Source organism: Monodelphis domestica, chromosome 7, assembly GCF_027887165.1.
Source record: "Monodelphis domestica isolate mMonDom1 chromosome 7, mMonDom1.pri, whole genome shotgun sequence".
NCBI classification, from domain to species: domain Eukaryota; kingdom Metazoa; phylum Chordata; class Mammalia; order Didelphimorphia; family Didelphidae; genus Monodelphis; species Monodelphis domestica.
The window spans coordinates 223512889-223529385 of record NC_077233.1 but is presented as its reverse complement, the minus strand read 5'-3'; positions in this window follow the sequence as shown (position 1 = coordinate 223529385).

Below are 16497 nucleotides of genomic sequence, written 5' to 3'. Positions count from 1 at the left end.
AAAGTGGGTTAGTGGCAGACCCAAGACTAGAACTGATCTGCTTCCCAGTCTGGTCCTCTTTGCTTGGCACAGCATTTAAGAGACAAGCCTGCTAAGAGAGAGGGTTTCATTTTTCAGTTCAAATCCCTTATTTCCACAGATGAAGAAAAATAGTCTCCTACTTTCAGGCATTCTTGATAGGAAGTGGGAAAATCTCTCCTCTCATCCTTTCCCATTTCAAGATGTGGTGGCAGTTAAACTCAACCCACTCACAGCCTCCGTGAGCACAAAACCTCTTTCATCAGGAGATCCAGATGGATGCATCTGTTGCCATCCCACACAATGGTTTGTCTGGTAGAAATTCTTCTGTTTCTTTAGAGAAGGATACTGGGAAAGCTAATGGACAGAGTGCTGAGACTTGGAATCAGGAAGGCCTTAGTTCAGCTCAGATACTTCTTAGCCTTGTGGACCTGGTAAAGTCATTTAATTTTTCTGTGTCTTGGTTTCTTCATATATAAACTGAGGGTAGGTGCTACACTGAACAGTCTCTAAGATCCCTTTCATCTTAAATCTATGACCCTAACATCTGGAATTTCATGGGGATGGCTGGGTTATATAACAGGTTCATTAGTCCAAAGATGATGGTAGCCCCTGACCTTCCCACTATACTAGCACTTTGGTGATTTAGAAAGCAATCAAAGCAGTTAAAAGCCTGAACTTCCTATCATAGCTGCAAAGTCATATATTTCCCCTGCTTATTACTACATAGGAAACAGGGATTTTTTCCTTACCTTTTTTTATGGGTAGCTATAGGGTACCTTGGAAACTTAATAGTTACATGATCCCAGGCCAAGTCACCTAACATCTCTTGCCTCAGTTTTCTCATTTGTAAAATGAGGTGATTAGAATCAGTGGTCTCTTCTTAAGCTAAATCTCTACCTCAGTTTCCTCATCTGTAAAATGGGGGTAATGACAGCACCAGGTCCATCTCTGCCACCTACTACCTATGTGACCTTAGGCAAATCACTTCACCTCACTGAGTTTTCTCTGTCCCTCTTTTAAGTCCATAAAATCAACAAAACAATAAATCAAGCTAAGAAGTTTACAACCTGTCCTCATGAGCCTATTTGAGTCGTCTCCTACATACCATCATGCCTTCTCATTCAGACTATTGTAGTGACATTCTTGGCATAGCAGATAGGTTAACAGACGCAGAGTCAGGAATATCTAGGTTTTAGAAAGACTTCTATGAACTGATGTAAAGTGAAGTGAGCAGAACCAGGAGAACATTGTACACAATGCCAGCAATATTGCATGATGATAAAACATGAATCTCTCTCAGCAATACAAAAATCTAAGACAATTCCAAAGGACTTATGATTAAAAATGTTTTCCAACTCCAGAGGAAGAAGTGGAGTATGAATGCAGATCAAAGCATACTCTTTTTTATTTTATTTTTTTCATCAAATATTATAAAGAGAATTCCTAGTGTGGAAAATTAATATTGAATTGTGATATCTTTTTAAAAATAATCCCCACAGATATGCAAGAAGAGTTTGATTTTAAGGCAGAAACAGTTTCTCCATCCCCCAAGCTATGAAACTGGGTTGGGGCCTCCTTTCTTTTATTTAGATCTTGAAGGGATAACAGGATTTAAGTCAGGGCCAAGCAGCCACTTGACCCACTTGAGAAGTGGGTAATAAAATCAGCAAGCTCTAGCTGCCATTTTGGACCACAGTGAACCAACCATCTTAGCAAGGAGGAAAAGGACTTGTCAAAGTCCTTAAGGCATGCCTCTTCCTATAATGAAGTAATGAGAGAGGAGCTGAGGTCTCCAAGTCCTCCTTCTCTGTGACTCTATACCAATTAGAGATGTCTTAGGATGTCTAGGGAAGAGATGGAATGATGAGATTACAAAGAGTATATGTTTGTGTGCCCAGGAGTTCCTAGGCTCTCTTCTGGCCACACAGGCACTTTTGCTGAGTTCTCCTTTGCCCCACTCTCTTGGGCCCCACTCTTTTGCCCTTCTCAAACTCTCTGGTGCCAATCATATTGGGGACAGACTGTTTAGATTCTCTTGAGCAGCTGATAAATTAACTTAAAATTAAGAAATATTGCCTCTCAAGACTTTCAGGTGTTACATTAGTACAGATTAGAAGACTTCTGAGGTACCTTCCTTAGATAGACTTTGGGAGATAGTAGAAGATAAAAGGGTCTGGAGTGCTATGCCCATGGGGTCACAAAGAGTCAGACCTGATTGAATAATAACACCAAACTGAGATGTTGTGATTAGTCTCCTCATTATATCCATTTCAGTGAATATATAAAGTGCTTATTATAGGCAATATTATATTAGGTTTAGGAATGCAAAGGAAAAAATGAAAAACAGGACCTGTCCTCAAAGTGCTTACATTTTGCTCACTTATAAACCATACAATTAAAGGAAGTAAATACTAAATCTTTTGAGAAAGGAAAATACTAGCCATCAATAGGGTCAGGAGGGCTTCTCAGAAGATATGGAACTTGATCAATCTCTGAAGGAAGGGAAGGATCTTAAGAGGTATGTATGAGGAGAGTGTACATTCCAGGAAGAGAGGTATAAATGGAAAGCTGAATTTGGGAACCCCACATTTGGCTGAAATGTAAAATATATTGAGGGGACCAATATGAAAAATGATTGTAAAGGTAGCCTTCAAGAAGATATTGAAAGAGTTTAAATATTAAGGAATTTGAATTCTATCCTGTAAAGGAGAGCAAACTTGGTCCTTCTTCATTCACCCCATTATCCATTTTTGCTTATAATTTTTTTAATATGCACACCTTTCTCTGATTCAATCAGAAGGGACAACACAACTGTTTGGAAAAACAATTTAGTCATCCCACTGGAAGTATTTAAACAGTTATACTAGGAGTCAGACTGTTCTATAGCCCTAGGGAAATGGTTCCTCAAGCTTTGGGATCTTACCACCCCAAAGCCCTTTAAAATTATTGAAGGATCCAAAGAGCTTTATTTTGGTTGAATTATGCAATTTATAGTTACCATTTTAAAATTTTAATGGCTAGTTTTTAAGATATTTATTTATTCACTTACAATTACAACCCCATTACATGTTGACAAAAATCAACAGATTTTTATGAAACATAACTATAATTTCTAAGACAGAAAAAAATAGAAGAGTAGCACAATTTTATATATATTTTCAATTCTCTTTAAGGTCTGACCTAACAGACATCTAAATTCTCTTATCACCTTCTGCATTTAGTTTAATCTGTTGTGATAAAGTTATTCTAGTTGAAGTATATGGAGAAAATCCAACCTTATAGACATGTAGTTGGAAAAGGAAGTAATATTTTAATAGAAAGATGATATCTTAGTTTTATTATGATAATAGTTTGGACCTTGTGGATCTTCTGAAAGGGTCTCAGGACTACAGATTGAAAGACACTATTCTAGGGAGTCTAGACAGGACCTAGCAGTTAAGAAAGAATTGAGATGTTGATAAGGAGTTGTTCTTGGAGGCAGAGAATATTTTCTCTCCTTCATTCCCTCCTGGTTCATCAGTCACAGGACCTAGTAATATGATAACTATCTCAGAAGGAAAGACCTTCTGTAAAGTGGAGTTAGTTTGCGCATGCTCAAGGAGCAGCTGAGGAAGCAGGGAGAGACACTCTTCAGACAAACACATATTTGAAGAAACAGGCATGAAGTGGAAATAGTTTCAAGGAGCACACCTTCTGAAAGTAAGGAAAAGAATCAGCTTTGGACTCGAGAGCTAACCCTGGAAATTGAGAGTTGAGCTGTGGACAGAGCAGGTTTTGAGAATCCAAGTTAATGACCCACTCAGAAGGTATGCCCCTGTGTAGGAATTTCATGAGGATGTCAAAGGAAAGGATATTGTGGTCTTGTAGTAGCAGTTTTGAGTTGTCTTTTGGCATCTTTCAGTTGGGTTTGTCTCTTCATGCCTCTATTTGGGGTTTTCTTGGCAAAGATACTAGAATACTTTGCCATTTCCTTCTCTAGCTCATTACACAGATGAGGAAACTGAGGCAAGCAGGGTTAAGTGACTTGCCCAGGGTTACACAGCTAATAAGTGTCTGAGGCCAAATGTAAACTCCTGAAGGTGCATTTTCCTAATTCCAAGCCCAGTACTCTATCTACTGCACCACTGCTATACATTGAGTTTGACTTTACTATATATATATTCCCTGAATTGCCTCACTACCATTATAGTCATTGGTGGCCACTTGTCCCAAAATACTATAAGTATTTATGGGAAACTATGTTTTATGTTCAAGGGGGGGTAATATTTTGTAACTAGTGTTCTTTCTATGCAATCTTAGTAATTATCTCTTCTATGAGACAATTGTGATGAGTGGATGACTTTTAATCAGCTGATTTTAGAGTTAATTCAATAGGAGTTGGTGAACTATAGCAGTAGTTGTTGCTGAGTTGTGTTCAACTCTTTGTGACTCCATTTGGGGTTTTCTTGGCAAAGATACTGGAGGGGTTTGCCATTTCCTTCTCCAACTCATTTTGCAGATGAAGAAACTTATGCAAATAGTGTTACCTGACTTGCCCAAGGTCACTTAGCTAGTGAGTGTCTTAAGCTGGATTTGAACTCAGGAAGATGAACATTCCTAACTCAAGACCAGCACTGCACCACCTAGGTACCCAAATTTTAGAAGTAGGACCCCAGAATTATAGACTACATACTACAATTTAGAAGTAGCAACTGTACTGTGGGAACCCAACTCTGAAGAGTTAGTGATACTTGAATTAATTGCTCAGAAAGGATGGGGATGAGGAGTCCCTGGTGATATTTTTACACTCTCAGATCATATAGAGATGTTCCTACCTTCTTCAAGGTTCAACTCAGCTAATACATCCTTCCCAATTTAAGTCATCTCTCCCTCCTCAAAATTTTCTTAGCCTTTTGCTTAGCTCCTTTCTTTGTGCTCACCTTATTCTTACTGCTCGTCCTTTCCCCTCCAAGGTATAATAAGCTCACTGAAGGCAGGAGATGCGCCATATCTTTGTATCCCTCTTTACTGTAACATAATTGGTGCATGATTAATTAATTAATGCTTATTGAGTTGAAATTGTTAAATTAGTCATTAGTAGTCATAGAGAAGATCATTTCCCCTCTGTGGGTAATCTTATCTATAAAATATGGAGGCTAAAAGTTATGATCTCAAAGGTATTGGAAGGAAGGAAGGAAGGAAGGAAGGAAGGAAGGAAGGAAGGAAGGAAGGAAGGAAGGAAGGAAGGAAGGAAGGAAGGAAGGAAGGAAGGAAGGAAGGAAGGAAGGAAGGAAGGAAGGAAGGAAGGAAGGAAGGAAGGAAGGGAGGGAAGGAGGGAGGGAAGGAAGGAGGGAGGGAAGGAGGGAGGGAAGGAAAGAAGGAAACAAATAGTTATTAAATGTCTACTATGTACCTAGCACTATGGTGAGCCTTTTAGAAGTATTGTCTCATTTGATCCTTGCAACAACCCTTAGAGATAGCTGCCCTTATTATCTGCATTTTGCAATTGGGGAAATTGAGGCTTCTTGTGATTAAATGACTTTCCCAAAGTTGCACAGCTAGTAATAAGTGTTTGAGACCAGAATTGAATTTCAGTGTTTCCTGACTCCAGGCTCAAGGCTCTAGGCACTATGCCAGCTAGCTTCCTCTACCTCTGAGATTCATGGATTTATTTGGAAATAAAGATTGTGTTGTATGTCTCATGGGGATGTTATGTCTTGATAATACTGTGTGTAGGGGAAGCTAGGTGGTTTAGTGGATTGAGAGCCAAGTCTAGAGACAAGAGGTCCTGGGTTCAAATTTAGTCTCAGACACTTCCTAGCTACCTAACTCTGGGCAAGTCACTTAACCCCCACTCCCCAACCCTTACTGCTCTTGTGCCTTAGAACCAATACACAGTATTGATTCTAAGATGGAAGATAAGGGTTTAAAAAAATACTGTATGTCATGGCAAAGAAATTCTCTTTTTAAAGTTAAAAAAATATTTCTCCAAATTGCAGTGGACATAAGCTCAGGTTTCCAGCAGCTAAGCACTCTCCACCCATCTCAGCTGTCAACAGCTGTAGCAAATAGGCAGCTGGGCTTTTCCCCAGCCTGCTGCTTAAGCAGCTGCTCTCATGAACTAATGAGCTTGAACAAGTAGCCTAGGCAGCAGACAGAACCCAAAGTATATGTTCGTACACAGAAAGATTCTGGCTGATGTCTATATGTGACAGGTAGATTTAGGTGTGTACCTTGGCATAATGTAAGATGAAGCATCTGTTAGTCAAAAGTACTATCCTTCCACCCTCAATGTTTGCATGACTTGGCCAATGCTAATCATCTCCTTGACAGAGGAATAGATTGCAGAAGATGACTGTCCCCATTTTAGAGTTTTCAGGCTGGTTTCTGTATTGAGATGCAGGGAAAGAAGTCAACAAAACCCTAATTTGAGGAATAATTCCACATTTTGTGTGCTAATTGGCTTCTGCAAATTCCTCTGCTGCCAATTTGATGTGACTATAACAATAATGATAATTACTACCATTCATAAAGCACTTACTATGTGCCAGACACTGTGCTAAGTACTTTGCAATTATTACTGCATTTGCTATATGCGGGTTGGGGAAGAAAGAGGGAATAGCCACCACTATTTGCCTTCATGTTGCTGAAGTTTTATTTACTTTTAAAATTGCATTCATTCATTTGAAAGGTATTGATTTTCTTTCCCTGGAACTCTGCCCCCACTTAATTAAAAAAAAGAAATATAATTATGTTATAAATGATAATGTGTCATCATTTATAATAAGTTTGCATTACAACAATTATCATTATTCTAAATTATAATCTATATTATTATAAATATTCATTATTAAATGCATTATGAATTATAAATATGCATTATAAATATGCATTGTTCTAGGCAACTAGGTGGTACAGTGGCTAGAGTGTTGGGCCTGGAGTCAGGAATACCTGAGTTCAAATCTGGTCTCAGATACTTACAAGCTGTGTGACCCTGAACAAGTCACTTAACACTGCCGATTTCCTCAGCTATAGAAGTAGTTTAAAAAGGAGATGACAAACCAGTCCAGAATCTTTGCTAAAAAAAATCCCAAATGGGTCTCAAAGAGTTGAACATGACTGAACAGCAACAAATAGTTCTGTAAAACCAATTCTCTCAAATGACCTTGAAATGTGTCTCATTATGTAAAATTTTCTTTTTTGAGATGCCTTTTGGTGTTTCCATGACTCAAGTTTGATTTTTTTTTCAACCCTTACCTTCTGTCTTGGTATTGATACTATGTATTGCTTTCAAGGTAGAAGACTAGTAAGGGTTAAGCAATTAGGGTTAAAGTAACTTACCCAGGATCACACAGTTAGGAAGTGTCTGAGATTAGATTTGAACCCAGGACCTCCCATCTCCAGGTCTGGCACCCAGCAACCTACTCTTCATGGCTGACTTTTAGTAATAACAGTAAATTTCCTGAGAGAGGAAAATTTGATTTTTCTACTCACAGTCATAGCCATGCCAATCCATTTTTGAAAAGGGTTCAAAAATGAATGAAAGAAAAAAGAGAAAGGGACAGCCCCAGTCAGAATGGATGAGAACTTCAAGTTGATAATTATCCTTCTTTCTTTGGTTATTTCATGGAATATCACTTGTATTTCTCTTGGCTTCTATTCTGCATTATGGTTATTGCAATTAATGTATATTTATTGCAAGATTTTGCATAATTTTCTCCTTAGATTATAAGCTCTATGAAGGCAAGGGCCATGTATTAATGACCATCAGATTTTTTGCCCCATGCCTAGCACATAATAGGTAATAAATAAATAGTTGCTAAATAAATGAAAGTTAACCTCTATGACGGTCATATTCATAGCATTGAAGTAACTGAGAAGGGCACAATAGAATCAAAGATTTAGAAACAGAGAAAATCTTGAAAATTTAATCAGATCCTTTACTTTATGACTAAAGAAATTAAAGCCCCAGAGGTGAAGTTATTTGCCTAAGGTAAAATCGTAAATAATAATACCAAGATTCAAATGAAAGTCCCAGTTGAGTTATTTTTCAGTTGTCTTTATGACCCCATTAAGGGTTTTCTTGAGAAAGGAACTAGAGAAATTCATCATTTCCTTCTCCAGCTCATTTTACATATGAGGAAACTGAGGCAATCAAGATTAAGCAACTTGCCCAGAATCACACAACTAATAAGTGTCCAAAGCCTTATTTGAACTGAGAAAGATGAGTCTTTCTGAGTCCAGACCTGGTGCTCTTTCAACTGTGCCAGGTAAGAGTAGGTGCTGAAAACTTCAGGCATTATGAAAAAGTGCTCTAACTCTAAAACTTTAGATGGAATTGTCCAGTCCCCAGGAAAATTCTATTCAGTCAATTCTCATTGATCTCCACTTAATTGGAGATGAGACAGAAATGGTAGAAGAACATAGAATCAGTTTGTTGTTGTATTTTTTTTTAACTAGAAGAGACCCTCCAGATAATCTATTCCAATCCTATTATTTTACAAATGAAGAAACTGAGACCCAAAGATGTTAATGGCTCCCCTATGCCTCCTGGATAATATACAAACTCTTCAGCCTACCATATAAGGATCTCTGCAATCTGGCCTCAATATACCTTCCCTGACTTATTTACTTTACTCCTTATCATAGATGCAAAATCAGATTATTTACTGTTCCACAAAATTGATGTTCTCCCTTCATACTGCTACACATTGTGCTCAAGCAACATCCTCTCCTACTCTGAATGCCTGGAATGTGTTGACTCTTCAATATTACTTTTCTAGAATCTTATCTTCCTTCAAAAATCAGCTCCATTTCCAGAATAGAATATTCTTGAGTCCCTCTCCTCTTTGTTCAGAGATGAGTAGCATGCTTCATCCCTTGGCACTGTCTGATCATTTCACTATTTGAAGTTCTTAAGTCTTTAAAAGTCATTGGTTTTAAATTGTTACTGTATAAATCATTCCCCTGATTCTGCTCACTTCACTGAGCAAAATCATTCAAGTCTTCTCCGGTTTTTCTGAAACCATCCTTTTTTTTTTATTGTGTCTTAAGGCACAAGAGTATTCCATTGCACTCATATACTGTCTTTTTTTCAGCCATTCCCCAGTTTCCAGTTCCAGTTCTGAGTACACCCTCTTAGCTTCTACAAGAAAAGTTGTTATAAATGTTTTTTTTTTTTTTAGTTGACACAAACCTTGCACAAGATAGACTCAATTTTTGGTTGAATTGAATCATCCAGCATTTCACAAATTATAAGCAATGTTTCCTCTGACTTCTAACCTAGTGCTCGTTCTACTACACTATTCTCAACATTATTTCTATTTGACTTTGCAATCCAGGATGCTCTGAAGATTTACCTTTCTAATTCTATTTTGCTTAGACTAATAGTAATTTTATATTCTGAAAAAAAAACACTAACTTATGTCAAAGGAGTCAGCACACATGAGCTGGCAAAGGAAAAGATGTGTGAGATTTAAAACTTTATTACAGAGAGAAATAAAGCATAGATAATAGTCAATAGATAACTGGGAGTTGAAGCAGAAATTCGAGATTGAGTAAATTCCAACTAGAAATAATATATCCCTACAAGGAAGTAAATAAATGTAGTAGGAAAAGGAAGGCTTAGGTTCCAATACTATCTCAGACACTTGCTAGCTATATGATTCTAAGTCACTTTGTCTCTTTTAGCCTCAGTTTCTCCATCTGTAAAAAGGATCTAATAACCAAACAGGTTATAGTGAAGATCAAATGAGATAGTATATGTTAAGTGCTTGGCTAATATCAAATCATTATGAGCTATTATTATTTCCATCATCCCATGTCACTGATGGGCAGTATGGTCTAGTGGGAAGGCACTGACCTAAGAATTAGAATCTCTACCACGGAACTAAAGTTGTTCATTCCAAGTTTCTCAGTGATCTCTTTATCTCTGAGTTCAGTGGTCTTTTCTTAGTCCTCATCTTTCCTGACCTTACTGAAACTTTTAATTCTCCAATAGATTCTATCGATCACCCCTTTCTTCTGGATATTCTCTTCCTCCTGTTTTGTCTTGACTTTGTATTACTGTTTTATCATGAGTTACCTCCTATCTGATCAATCCTTCTCAATATCCTTTGCACACTTATTCCCATCCCACCTCATCTGTGCACATGTGTGTGTGTTTATGTATACTTCAAGACTGTCTTACACCCACTTACCTCCAATGCATTCTCTCTATTATTGCATAAATTCCCATGAGGTCATCTATCAGTTTTATATAGATGACTACCAATTCTACACATCTAGTCTTTCTCTCTCCTGAGCTTCAATTCACTTCTTTAAATGCCTGCCAGAAATATCTCCTTGGATGTCCCGTTCACTGCTATTGTTCAGTCAAGTCATTTCAGTCATGTCCAGCTCTTTGTGGCCTCATTTGGAGTTTAGTTGGCAAAGATACTCGAGTGGTTTGCCATTTCCTTCTCCAGCTCATTTTTAAATGAGGAAACTGAGGCAAACAGACTTGCCTGGGGTCTCACATCTGATAAGTATCTGAGACAAGATTTGAGCTCAGGTCTTCCCGACTCCAGACTGTAAAGATAATTTTAGAGTTGTGACTTAAAATCTAGATTTAATTGGTTGCCAAGGGAAATCTCCCAAATAAAATACCCAAGTCAGTCTGGAAATTTATGGTAATTTAAATTAATATATAGGGAAGGAATTTAAGGATAAGGAAGGAAAAGGATATAGGATTTCTCCCGCCTTGCCTGTGCCAGGGGGAGTTCAAAATCTCTGCCTCTAGGTCTCTGAAAAAGATGAGAGGCTTCTAAGGGGATAAAGTTGGAAAGTAAAGGAGGGAAACTTCAGCCAGAAACTCACCACCGAACTGGACAATAGCTTGTAGCCATGCTAAGATGTCAAAAAGCCCAGCATGCTTCCATCAGTCAATTCTCCGCCGCCAAAAGGTGCCAGAGAGAGGAAGTGACCCAAATATATAGATCTTTCACCCTTTTGTCTCCTCCTCTAAATTTTCACATCTACCAATCACATCAAAGGCTTTTCTCCAGGACTGTCCATACTTTTAGTTCTCATCTTCTTTTGATTAGATTATATCTTTAGAGTTACTTAACACTTCTTTGTTAAGTTCACCTTTTGTGAGTTCCTTAACCTTTTTGTGATTAATTTAACCTTTATAGTTGCTTAACACCTTTTTGTATTAAGATCTTAAAATAGACCTAGCTTAAGGTTCTAGCTTCACTCTGAGGTAAGAGTTAAGTACCTTCATTGTTCAATCAGGAGATTACAACTTTATCTTCCCTAAAGTACAGTCTAAGTAGGGTGGAGTAATTTAAAGTTACCAAGACATTCCTGATTTTGTTAAACTAAGTATCTTCATTGTTACAATCAGGAAATAGCTAAATCCAATCTTCACGAGACCCAGCACTATATCCACTGGGCCATTTAGCCGCTGGATGTCCCATAGGCATCTCAAATTCTACATTTCCAAAACAGAACTCACTCTTTTCCCCTAAACTCTTCTTTATTCCTAATTTTTTTTTTCCTATCAGGGACCTTACTATTCATCTAATCACTTAGGTTCACATATCAATTATTTGTTAAGCTTCAACAGTACTGTGTCCACAACATTATAAATCTATTCCCTTCTCTCTGTTCACTACATAGCCTCTGAATTCAAGCCTTCATCATTCCTCATTTATAAAAGTTATGGCCATAGTCTCCTAATTTCAATTCCTGAATACAATTTCTCCTCTCTCCAATGTCTCCTAAACATAGCTCCCAAATTGATATACTTAAAGGGTAAGTCTGACCATGTTACTCTCCTTACTGAAAAAGTTTCAGTGGCTCCCTATTGATTCTGGAATAAGATAAAATCGATCTGATTGACACTTAAAGCATTTCACAACCTGACTCCATCCTTTTTGAGGGTGATTTCCACCCTATTCTCTCTAGGACAAGAAGTCCTTGGAAACATTTTTGCTAAATTGGACAGCTTCTGTTCCCTCTACATATTTCAGCTCTGACTTCTCTGCTTTTGCAAAGTTGATCTCCCGTGCCCAGAATATCCTCCTTCTTCACATCTGCATCCTGAAAGCTATAAATTCCTTCAAGTCTCTAGTCAAATGCCATTGTCTATGAGAGGCTTTTTGTTTTGGTTTTGATGCCACAATTCTTAGTCTCCCCACCTCCTGAAATTACTTTGTTTATTTTGTTTTTTATTTATTTTTGTCTATGCTGTGTCCCTTAAGTAATATATAAATTCTTTGAGGACCAAGATTGCTTTACTTTTATCTCCCAAGACTGGCATGTGGTAGGTACTGAATATTTTAAGCATTCATTGAGCAGAATCATACAGTACTTACTCTATGATGTTGAGTAAATTAATTTCTCTGCATCTCAGTTAAATGAGTGGATTGGATTGGATTTCTAAGGTTACTTTCAGTTCTAAAATTCTGGAATTTAAAGGGTAAAAGTGAAAATTTCAGTAAGCCATAGGCCTTCTTTATGCTGTCCAAATTCACTGGGATAGCCAAAGAACAAAGGCCATAAACCCAGAGTGGAATTATCGTCCAATGCCTCCTTTCTCTGGATTATCTTATGCCCAGGAATTCAGGAGACAATGTAGATACTCTCTAATGAAGAAGATATTGCATATTAAGAAATATTATTGGAGAAGAGGGCTCGAAGATAAAAAAAAAAATGAAGCTTCTTCCACTGACTAGAAGAGGCAAAGCATATGAAAGTGGTAGATTTATAGCCAGAGAATCTAGTTTCATATCCTGGTTCCTCTGCTTGCTATCTATGCAAGCCAAAGCAAGTTAATAAATTAATAAATTTAGTCATTAGTAAAATTAAGACTAGTTGATCTTCAAGCAACTTAAAAGTGCAAGAACTTATGTAGCAAAAGTGAGAGGAGAACAGATTCATATGGACACTGTTAGCTAAGAAATAATCATGTCTATTCCATGGAGGACTTACAGAAAATCATAGATAATAGCTACATGGGAAGAAAAGATGTGAGTGGTTATTGTGGTGGTACCCATATGAATGAGGTCACAGATCCATCAAAATATGAAAGTTCAAGTCTAGTCTTGCTCTGCCTTAATCAAATCACCTGTAGACTATGTTTTTTAAATCAAATTCTACAAAATTAATTGCATTTGGGGTACCATTCTTTAGGAAAGACAAAAGTGGAACACTCTCAGAAGAGGCCAACTAAGATGGTGCAAGCACTGGCAAACACCATATGAAGATCAATCTAAAGAACCATAAATGTTTAGTTTAGAGAGGTAAAGACATGGGAGAAATAATCAATCAATATATATATATATATATATATAATATATACATGATAATATATAATTATATAAATATAATATATAATGTTTTATGGCTTCAACAACTCTTTGAGGTAGGTTCAATTATTTTCCCCATTTTTCATATGAGGAAATTAAGGCAGACAGGTTAAGTGACTTTCCCAAAGTCACAGTTACTAAGTGTCTGAGGCTGAATTTGAACTTAAGTTTTCTTGTCTCCTGGCCCAATGCTCTAACCACTATACTAACTACTTAATTAATATAATTGTTATTCTAGTCATTTTTCAATTGTGTCTGACTCTTCCTGACCCCTTTTGGGTTTTTCTTGACAAAGATACTTGACAAAAATACTTTGCCATTTCCTTTTCTGGCTCCTTTTAAAGATATAGAAATTGAGGAAAACGGGTTAAGTGACTTATCCAGGATTATACAGCTATTAAGTGTCTATAAGACTGCATTTGAAGAAGAGTCTTCCAGACTCTAGACGTATCATTCTATTCACTGTGCAAACTAGTCGCTGCTAATATGATGGTCATTTTCTAATATGTAAAAGATTCTAAAAAAGAAGAGATTGGATTTTTTCTCCTTGACTCTTTAGAAGGTATAACTAAAAGCAATGAGTGGAGATTGTAGATAATGGATTTTTAGTTCAAAATAAAGAAAAGCTCCCTAATTGTCTCTCCCATTAGAATAGGATCTCTCTGAGGGAAAGGATCATGGTTATGCCTTTCTTTATCTCACAAGGTTAGCATAATGTCTGGCATATGCTTTTATTAGAGCTGTGCCAAGACAGAACGAACTGCCTTAAAAGTAATGAGTTTCTCTATTATTGGAAGGCTTGAATGACTTAAATTAAAATTTTCTTTTTCATTATTAATGAACAAAGATTAATAAACATAAGCATTTTGATATGTTAAGAATAGAATAAAAGAGATTGTATGGGAAATGAGAAATTTCTACCATGTAAAAGTTTTAAGTGTCTATTAAACTTAACATGCTAATAAAACATTTGCCCTGCTTGTCTGAATCCCTCTCTGAACTTATTTCTCTCTTCTATTTATTCTTAAATATTTCACTGATGCTCCTTTACTTCTTTATTTTTACATCACTGTCATTATCCAGTAACTTTTTCCTCTCCACTGTAGGAACATTTCCTTAAAACAAATAAGTATGATGAAACTAAAACAAAGTAGGTGATCATTTTTCAGGGATGTTGTCACAGTAATTATTGGTCAGGGTTGTATCTGACTATGATGCTAGGAGTCCATTCCAACTCTAAGATTATACCTTCAATTCATGAATTTAGTTTATTCATCTTCACTTCCACCATCTAAATTGTGAGCTCATTGATAGCAAGGACTGTCTCAATTCATCGTGTATGTTCTTGGAGCCAACACAGTGCATTATACATGGTCTTTAATGTATTCTGTACTATTTTTGTCCACATCCTTTCCTAAGTCCTTCATAGAAGTACCCACAGAATCTTAAAAGACCAAGATGAAGGCATCCATAAAGAATTTATGGTCTAGAGGCCTTCCTCTAGGACTGTTAACATTCAGTACAGTGCTCTGACTATACATCTGTTTTCCCTCATTCTTACTTACATGACTAGCCTACCTTCTATTTGGATCATACATTTTCTGGATGACATTTTTTATGCCTTTCTTTGAACAGAAGTCATTGCACTACATTGTGGTACATTAGGTCATTAGGTACATTAAATACATTAGGTCACCTGGAATTTTGATTCTAGAAATTATGGTGTTCCATGATCTGCAAGTAAATTGGTTCATTAAAAGAATATTTATTTTTAAAAATAAATATGTGTATGTTTGTGTCAGAGAATATCTTCAGATTATGGAAAGAACTCTTCAACTTCCCAAATGAAATCCAGGCTACTCTCTTCCTCCTATTCAGCTATGGCTTCAGCTCATTTTCAGCTATAATTTTCATCCGATATATAGACATTAGTGTAGTAATTCAATGGGCTTGCTATCTAACTGTACGGCATACTTTGAATGATGGGCATTCTTTATCTATGTGGCTTTTCCTAAGTAAATTGTTAGGCTAATTCCTTCTGAGTTTCTGTGGATCTCATTTAGTGGATTTCTTTGGGCTTTTTGAGTTTAATAAAATCAGCAAAATGTTATCCACAAACAGGAACAAGTAGGGCACTCATCATATATAGGAAATCCCTCTTCTATCTGTATTATTCACACATCCTTCACAGCAGTGAAAATTCCTATGTTGGGCAAAAATATTTTATGCTTTGCTTGATATAGAGTGATATTCTCAGGCTTTTTGATTTCACAACCCATTTATATTATAAATGATTATTAAGGACACCAAAGATCTTTTGTTTATACATTTTTGTTTCATTTTAATTATCAAGATAACTGTTGGCATTTGCCAGATTAAAAATTGAAACAGTATAGTATTATGAAATAGTTTTGACTTTATAGACTTGCTGAAAAAATATTTGAGACCTCAATAAATCCCCAGAGCATATGTCTAAAACTTCTGAAAGATAAGAAATTGTTGAATGAGTATCACTGTGGTTATAATGGCAGTACTTTTCATTCTTCTGGTTAAGAATATTGATATTTATAGCTTCTCTGGCAATATAATAATTCTCTCATTTGATAAGAAGTTCACATTACTAGTATCAGCAATTGACAATATGGTGGAAGGAATGCTCTATTTAGATTCAAAAAACCTAGCATAACCATCTAGTTCTGCTACTTATTTCCCTTTGTGACCTTGAGTAAGTCAACTATCCAGGCTTCCTTAATGCTAGTGCCCTCTTTCTGTCATTATTTCTAATTTAACCTGTATCTATTTTGTTAATACATAGTAATTTGTTTTAGATTATAAGCACTTTGAGGTCAGGCATTGTTTCTCCCTTTCTTTATAGTCCTAGTTCTTACATATAGCATCTTTCACACAAGTGCTTATTGACTTGACTCTCCTCATCTTAAACTTTATTTAGGAACTAGATTAGATAATGTAAGGAATGAAATTCTCCGGAAGCTCTATATCAATTTTAAAATATTTATTAAAAGACCACTCAATGAATCGTACTAGCCAGTGGACTCCCTCCACAGTAGGAACAGATTCCAAAGAACAAGAGCAGGGATAGGGCAAGAGAGAGAAAGGGAGGGAGGGAGGGGGAGAGAGAGAGAGA